This window comes from Siphateles boraxobius, unplaced genomic scaffold (genome assembly GCF_051911475.1).
Source record: "Siphateles boraxobius isolate OS27281-9 unplaced genomic scaffold, OSU_SipBor_1 63, whole genome shotgun sequence".
Lineage (NCBI taxonomy): Eukaryota > Metazoa > Chordata > Actinopteri > Cypriniformes > Leuciscidae > Siphateles > Siphateles boraxobius.
This window is the reverse complement of record NW_027509190.1, coordinates 1083478-1089477: the sequence shown is the minus strand read 5'-3', so window position 1 is coordinate 1089477 and position 6000 is coordinate 1083478.

Here is a 6000-nt window from a genome sequence, read left to right as displayed (position 1 = left end):
TGTTCCGGAGTGACTAGACGAGGACATCGCTCTTATGATGCCAGATGACTATACCGATTGGACGCTAGAACGGTATATCGACCTGGCCCTTTCCTTGAGCATTTCTTTGTTTGCTGTGGACATGAAGGAGAAGAAACTCCGTCAACCTGCAGTATCCCTTCAGTCTGGTCTTTACGTCACTCCCATTATCAAGCCACCCACCAGATCGATCTATAGCCGTCCGGGATTGGTGTCCAGCGTGGTCGATCCTGCGCTGAAGTCAGCACGGGTTGCCAAGAAGGCTATCCTGCTTGGGACTCGGTTCGTCCAGACCGTCCCGCCTACCGAGTCTTCGCTTCACGTCAGCCCTGTAGAGCCTCGCCTCGTCTCGTCTCAGCAGAGCTTCCAGAGCCTCGCCACGTCTCAGCAGAGCTTCCAGAGCCTCGCCACGTCTCAGCAGAGCTTCCAGAGCCTCGCCACGTCTCAGCAGAGCTTCCAGAGCCTTCACCGCTGGTCCCGTCCAGCACAGAGACCGTCCAGCCAGAGACCGTCCAGCCAGAGACCGTCCAGCCAGAGACCGTCCAGCCAGAGACCGTCCAGCCAGAGACCGTCCAGCCAGAGACCGTCCAGCCAGAGACCGTCCAGCCAGAGACCGTCCAGCCAGAGACCGTCCAGCCAGAGACCGTCCAGCCAGAGACCGTCCAGCCAGAGACCGTCCAGCCAGAGACCGTCCAGCCAGAGACCGTCCAGCCAGAGACCGTCCAGCCAGAGACCGTCCAGCCAGAGACCGTCCAGCCAGAGACCGTCCAGCCAGAGACCGTCCAGCCAGAGACCGTCCAGCCAGAGACCGTCCAGCCAGAGACCGTCCAGCCAGAGACCGTCCAGCCAGAGACCGTCCAGCCAGAGACCGTCCAGCCAGAGACCGTCCAGCCAGAGCTTCACGTCAGCCACGTCCAGCCAGAGCTTCACGTCAGCCACGTCCAGCCAGAGCTTCACGTCAGCCACGTCCAGCCAGAGACCGTCCAGCCAGAGACCGTCCAGCCAGAGACCGTCCAGCCAGAGACCGTCCAGCCAGAGACCGTCCAGCCAGAGACCGTCCAGCCAGAGACCGTCCAGCCAGAGCTTCACGTCAGCCACGTCCAGCCAGAGCTTCACGTCAGCCACGTCCAGCCAGAGCTTCACGTCAGCCACGTCCAGCCAGAGACCGTCCAGCCAGAGACCGTCCAGCCAGAGACCGTCCAGCCAGAGACCGTCCAGCCAGAGACCGTCCAGCCAGAGACCGTCCAGCCAGAGACCGTCCAGCCAGAGCTTCACGTCAGCCACGTCCAGCCAGAGCTTCACGTCAGCCACGTCCAGCCAGAGCTTCACGTCAGCCACGTCCAGCCAGAGACCGTCCAGCCAGAGACCGTCCAGCCAGAGACCGTCCAGCCAGAGACCGTCCAGCCAGAGACCGTCCAGCCAGAGACCGTCCAGCCAGAGACCGTCCAGCCAGAGACCGTCCAGCCAGAGCTTCACGTCAGCCACGTCCAGCCAGAGCTTCACGTCAGCCACGTCCAGCCAGAGCTTCACGTCAGCCACGTCCAGCCAGAGCTTCACGTCAGCCACGTCCAGCCAGAGCTTCACGTCAGCCACGTCCAGCCAGTGCCGAGGCCCTCTTCGCCGCTGGTCCTGCCCAGCTCAAGACCCTCTTCGCCGCTGGTCCCGCCCAGCGCTCAGTCCTCTTCGCCGCTGGTCCCGCCCAGCGCTCAGTCCTCTTCGCCGCTGGTCCCGCCCAGCGCTCAGTCCTCTTCGCCGCTGGTCCCGTCCAGCCCAGAACCCTCACCTCTGGTCCCGTCCAGCCCAGCCAGAGCTTCACGTCAGCCACGTCCAGCCAGAGCTTCACGTCAGCCACGTCCAGCCAGAGCTTCACGTCAGCCACGTCCAGCCAGAGCTTCACGTCAGCCACGTCCAGCCAGAGCTTCACGTCAGCCACGTCCAGCCAGAGCTTCACGTCAGCCACGTCCAGCCAGAGCTTCACGTCAGCCACGTCCAGCCAGAGCTTCACGTCAGCCACGTCCAGCCAGAGCTTCACGTCAGCCACGTCCAGCCAGTGCCGAGGCCCTCTTCGCCGCTGGTCCTGCCCAGCGCTCAGTCCTCTTCGCCGCTGGTCCTGCCCAGCTCAAGACCCTCTTCGCCGCTGGTCCCGCCCAGCGCTCAGTCCTCTTCGCCGCTGGTCCCGCCCAGCGCTCAGTCCTCTTCGCCGCTGGTCCTGCCCAGCTCAAGACCCTCTTCGCCGCTGGTCCCGCCCAGCGCTCAGTCCTCTTCGCCGCTGGTCCCGCCCAGCGCTCAGTCCTCTTCGCCGCTGGTCCCGCCCAGCGCTCAGTCCTCTTCGCCGCTGGTCCCGTCCAGCCCAGAACCCTCACCTCTGGTCCCGTCCAGCCCAGCCAGAGCTTCACGTCAGCCACGTCCAGCCAGAGCTTCACGTCAGCCACGTCCAGCCAGAGCTTCACGTCAGCCACGTCCAGCCAGAGCTTCACGTCAGCCACGTCCAGCCAGAGCTTCACGTCAGCCACGTCCAGCCAGAGCTTCACGTCAGCCACGTCCAGCCAGAGCTTCACGTCAGCCACGTCCAGCCAGAGCTTCACGTCAGCCACGTCCAGCCAGAGCTTCACGTCAGCCACGTCCAGCCAGTGCCGAGGCCCTCTTCGCCGCTGGTCCTGCCCAGCGCTCAGTCCTCTTCGCCGCTGGTCCTGCCCAGCTCAAGACCCTCTTCGCCGCTGGTCCCGCCCAGCGCTCAGTCCTCTTCGCCGCTGGTCCCGCCCAGCGCTCAGTCCTCTTCGCCGCTGGTCCCGCCCAGCGCTCAGTCCTCTTCGCCGCTGGTCCCGTCCAGCCCAGAACCCTCACCTCTGGTCCCGTCCAGCCCAGCCAGAGCTTCACGTCAGCCACGTCCAGCCAGAGCTTCACGTCAGCCACGTCCAGCCAGAGCTTCACGTCAGCCACGTCCAGCCAGAGCTTCACGTCAGCCACGTCCAGCCAGAGCTTCACGTCAGCCACGTCCAGCCAGAGCTTCACGTCAGCCACGTCCAGCCAGAGCTTCACGTCAGCCACGTCCAGCCAGAGCTTCACGTCAGCCACGTCCAGCCAGAGCTTCACGTCAGCCACGTCCAGCCAGTGCCGAGGCCCTCTTCGCCGCTGGTCCTGCCCAGCGCTCAGTCCTCTTCGCCGCTGGTCCTGCCCAGCTCAAGACCCTCTTCGCCGCTGGTCCCGCCCAGCGCTCAGTCCTCTTCGCCGCTGGTCCCGCCCAGCGCTCAGTCCTCTTCGCCGCTGGTCCCGCCCAGCGCTCAGTCCTCTTCGCCGCTGGTCCCGTCCAGCCCAGAACCCTCACCTCTGGTCCCGTCCAGCCCAGCCAGAGCTTCACGTCAGCCACGTCCAGCCAGAGCTTCACGTCAGCCACGTCCAGCCAGAGCTTCACGTCAGCCACGTCCAGCCAGAGCTTCACGTCAGCCACGTCCAGCCAGAGCTTCACGTCAGCCACGTCCAGCCAGAGCTTCACGTCAGCCACGTCCAGCCAGAGCTTCACGTCAGCCACGTCCAGCCAGAGCTTCACGTCAGCCACGTCCAGCCAGAGCTTCACGTCAGCCACGTCCAGCCAGAGCTTCACGTCAGCCACGTCCAGCCAGAGCTTCACGTCAGCCACGTCCAGCCAGTGCCGAGGCCCTCTTCGCCGCTGGTCCCGCCCAGCGCTCAGTCCTCTTCGCCGCTGGTCCCGTCCAGCCCAGAACCCTCACCTCTGGTCCCGTCCAGCCCAGCGCCCTCTCGCTCTCGGAGACGGAGGAGGAAGAGGACTTCCCGCGTCCCGCAATGCCTGGAAGTCCTTCCTGTTCTTCCTGTCAGCCCAGAGTCCTCGCCGCTAGTCACGTCTGCCGATCCAGAGACTGTTCGAGTCACGTCTGCCGATCCAGAGACTGTTCGAGTCACGTCTGCCGATCCAGAGACTGTTCGAGTCACGTCTGCCGATCCAGAGACTGTTCGAGTCACGTCTGCCGATCCAGAGACTGTTCGAGTCACGTCTGCCGATCCAGAGACTGTTCGAGTCACGTCTGCCGATCCAGAGACTGTTCGAGTCACGTCTGCCGATCCAGAGACTGTTCGAGTCACGTCTGCCGATCCAGAGACTGTTCGAGTCACGTCTGCCGATCCAGAGACTGTTCGAGTCACGTCTGCCGATCCAGAGACTGTTCGAGTCACGTCTGCCGATCCAGAGACTGTTCGAGTCACGTCTGCCGATCCAGAGACTGTTCACCTCAATACCTCCGAGCCAGTGTCTACGGACAAGATGGCCGCTTCTGAACCAGTGTCTACGGACAAGATGGCCGCCTCCGAGCCAGAGTCTGTTCCTGTTCCCGAGCCAGTGTGTGTGTTGTCTGTTCCTGAACCCGAGCCAGTGTGTGTGTTGTCTGTTTCTGAGCCCGAGCCAGTGTGTGTTGTCTGTTCCCGAGACAGTGTGTGTGTTGTCTGTTCCTGTTCCCGAGACAGTGTGTGTGTTGTCTGTTCCTGAGCCCGAGCCAGTGTGTGTGTTGTCTGTTCCTGAGCCCGAGCCAGTGTGTGTGTCTGTTGTTCCTGAGCCCGAGCCAGGGTGTGTGTCTGCTGTTCCTGAGCCGGTGTCTGCTGTTCCTGCGCCTGAGTCACCGCCGTGGCCGCCCGAGGGGTCTTCACCGCCGTGGCCGCCCGAGGGGTCTTCACCGCCGTGGCCGCCCGAAGGGTCTTCACCGCCCTGGTCGCCTGCGCTGCCTGCCCCGCCCTGGTCGTCTGCAGTTCCTGCTCCGCCCTGGTTGCCCACGCTTCTCGACCCAGGTCGGCCATTGCAATGCCCTGGTCCTATTACCCTGCACGGACCTGGCCCTCCGTCCCTCCCCCAAGACCGCCTCCGCTTCACCACCCTCCTGAACTATTGTTTTTTGTTTTTTATGGGCGTCGGGAGCCGCCCATAGGGGAGGGGCTATGTCACGGTGTGGGTTTTGTGTCTTGTTCCTTGTTTTTGTCTGTCATGTGATTCCCTGTTTGTCATGTGATCCTGCCATGTGTCTTGTCCCATGTTCAGCTGTTCCCCGTTATGTTGATTAGTCTTCCCAGGTGTTTCAGTTTAACCACGCCCCCTCGTTATCTTGTTTAGCTTGTGTTCCCTTGTATTTAAACCCTGTGTTTTAGTTCAGTCCTTGTGAGTTCTTGATGTTGTTATGTTTGCTATTCCTGTCTTCGTCTTCGTGTTCCTGTTCTGAGTTCCCTCGAGATTACTAGTTTGTTAAATAAAGTGCTTGCGATTGGATTCACTCTCTGCTTCATTCCTGCCAGTACATAACAATTACAGAGCCAGCTTCAAACTTTGTAGACAGCTTTATCAAACCATTGGTTGGAAAACTTCCTTCATTTATTCAGGATACTACCCATGTATTAAATACCATTAAAAAGACTAAAACTACTGAATCATCTATTTTGGTGACTATGGATGTTGAATCACTGTACACAAACATAGACCATAAAGATGGACTGGAAGCACTATTATACTATCTGGATATGAGATCATCTACCGAAAGGGCAACCTGCATGTTTTATTATACAACTAGCGGAATGGACATTGAAAAACAACATATTTTTGTTTCAAGATAAATTCTATAAACAAATTAAAGGTACAGCTATGGGTGCATGTTTTGCCCCTAATTATGCAAATTTGTTTTTGGGATTTTGGGAAAAGAATTTTGTATTTTCTGACTTAAACCCATATTTAAAATATGTGGAGTGGTGGGGAAGATATATAGATGACATTATATTGATATGGACAGGATCGGAGGTGGATTTAATAGCTTTTCACGCTTATCTTAATAATACCAATGTAAATCTGAAGCTGAGTCTTGACTATTCACATACTCAGATTAATTTCTTGGACTTAAAAATCTTCAAAGAAAGTAGTGGTGCGCTGCATACTACTATATTTAGAAAAGAAACTGACAGAAACACTATATTGAGAGCAGATAGCTTTCATCC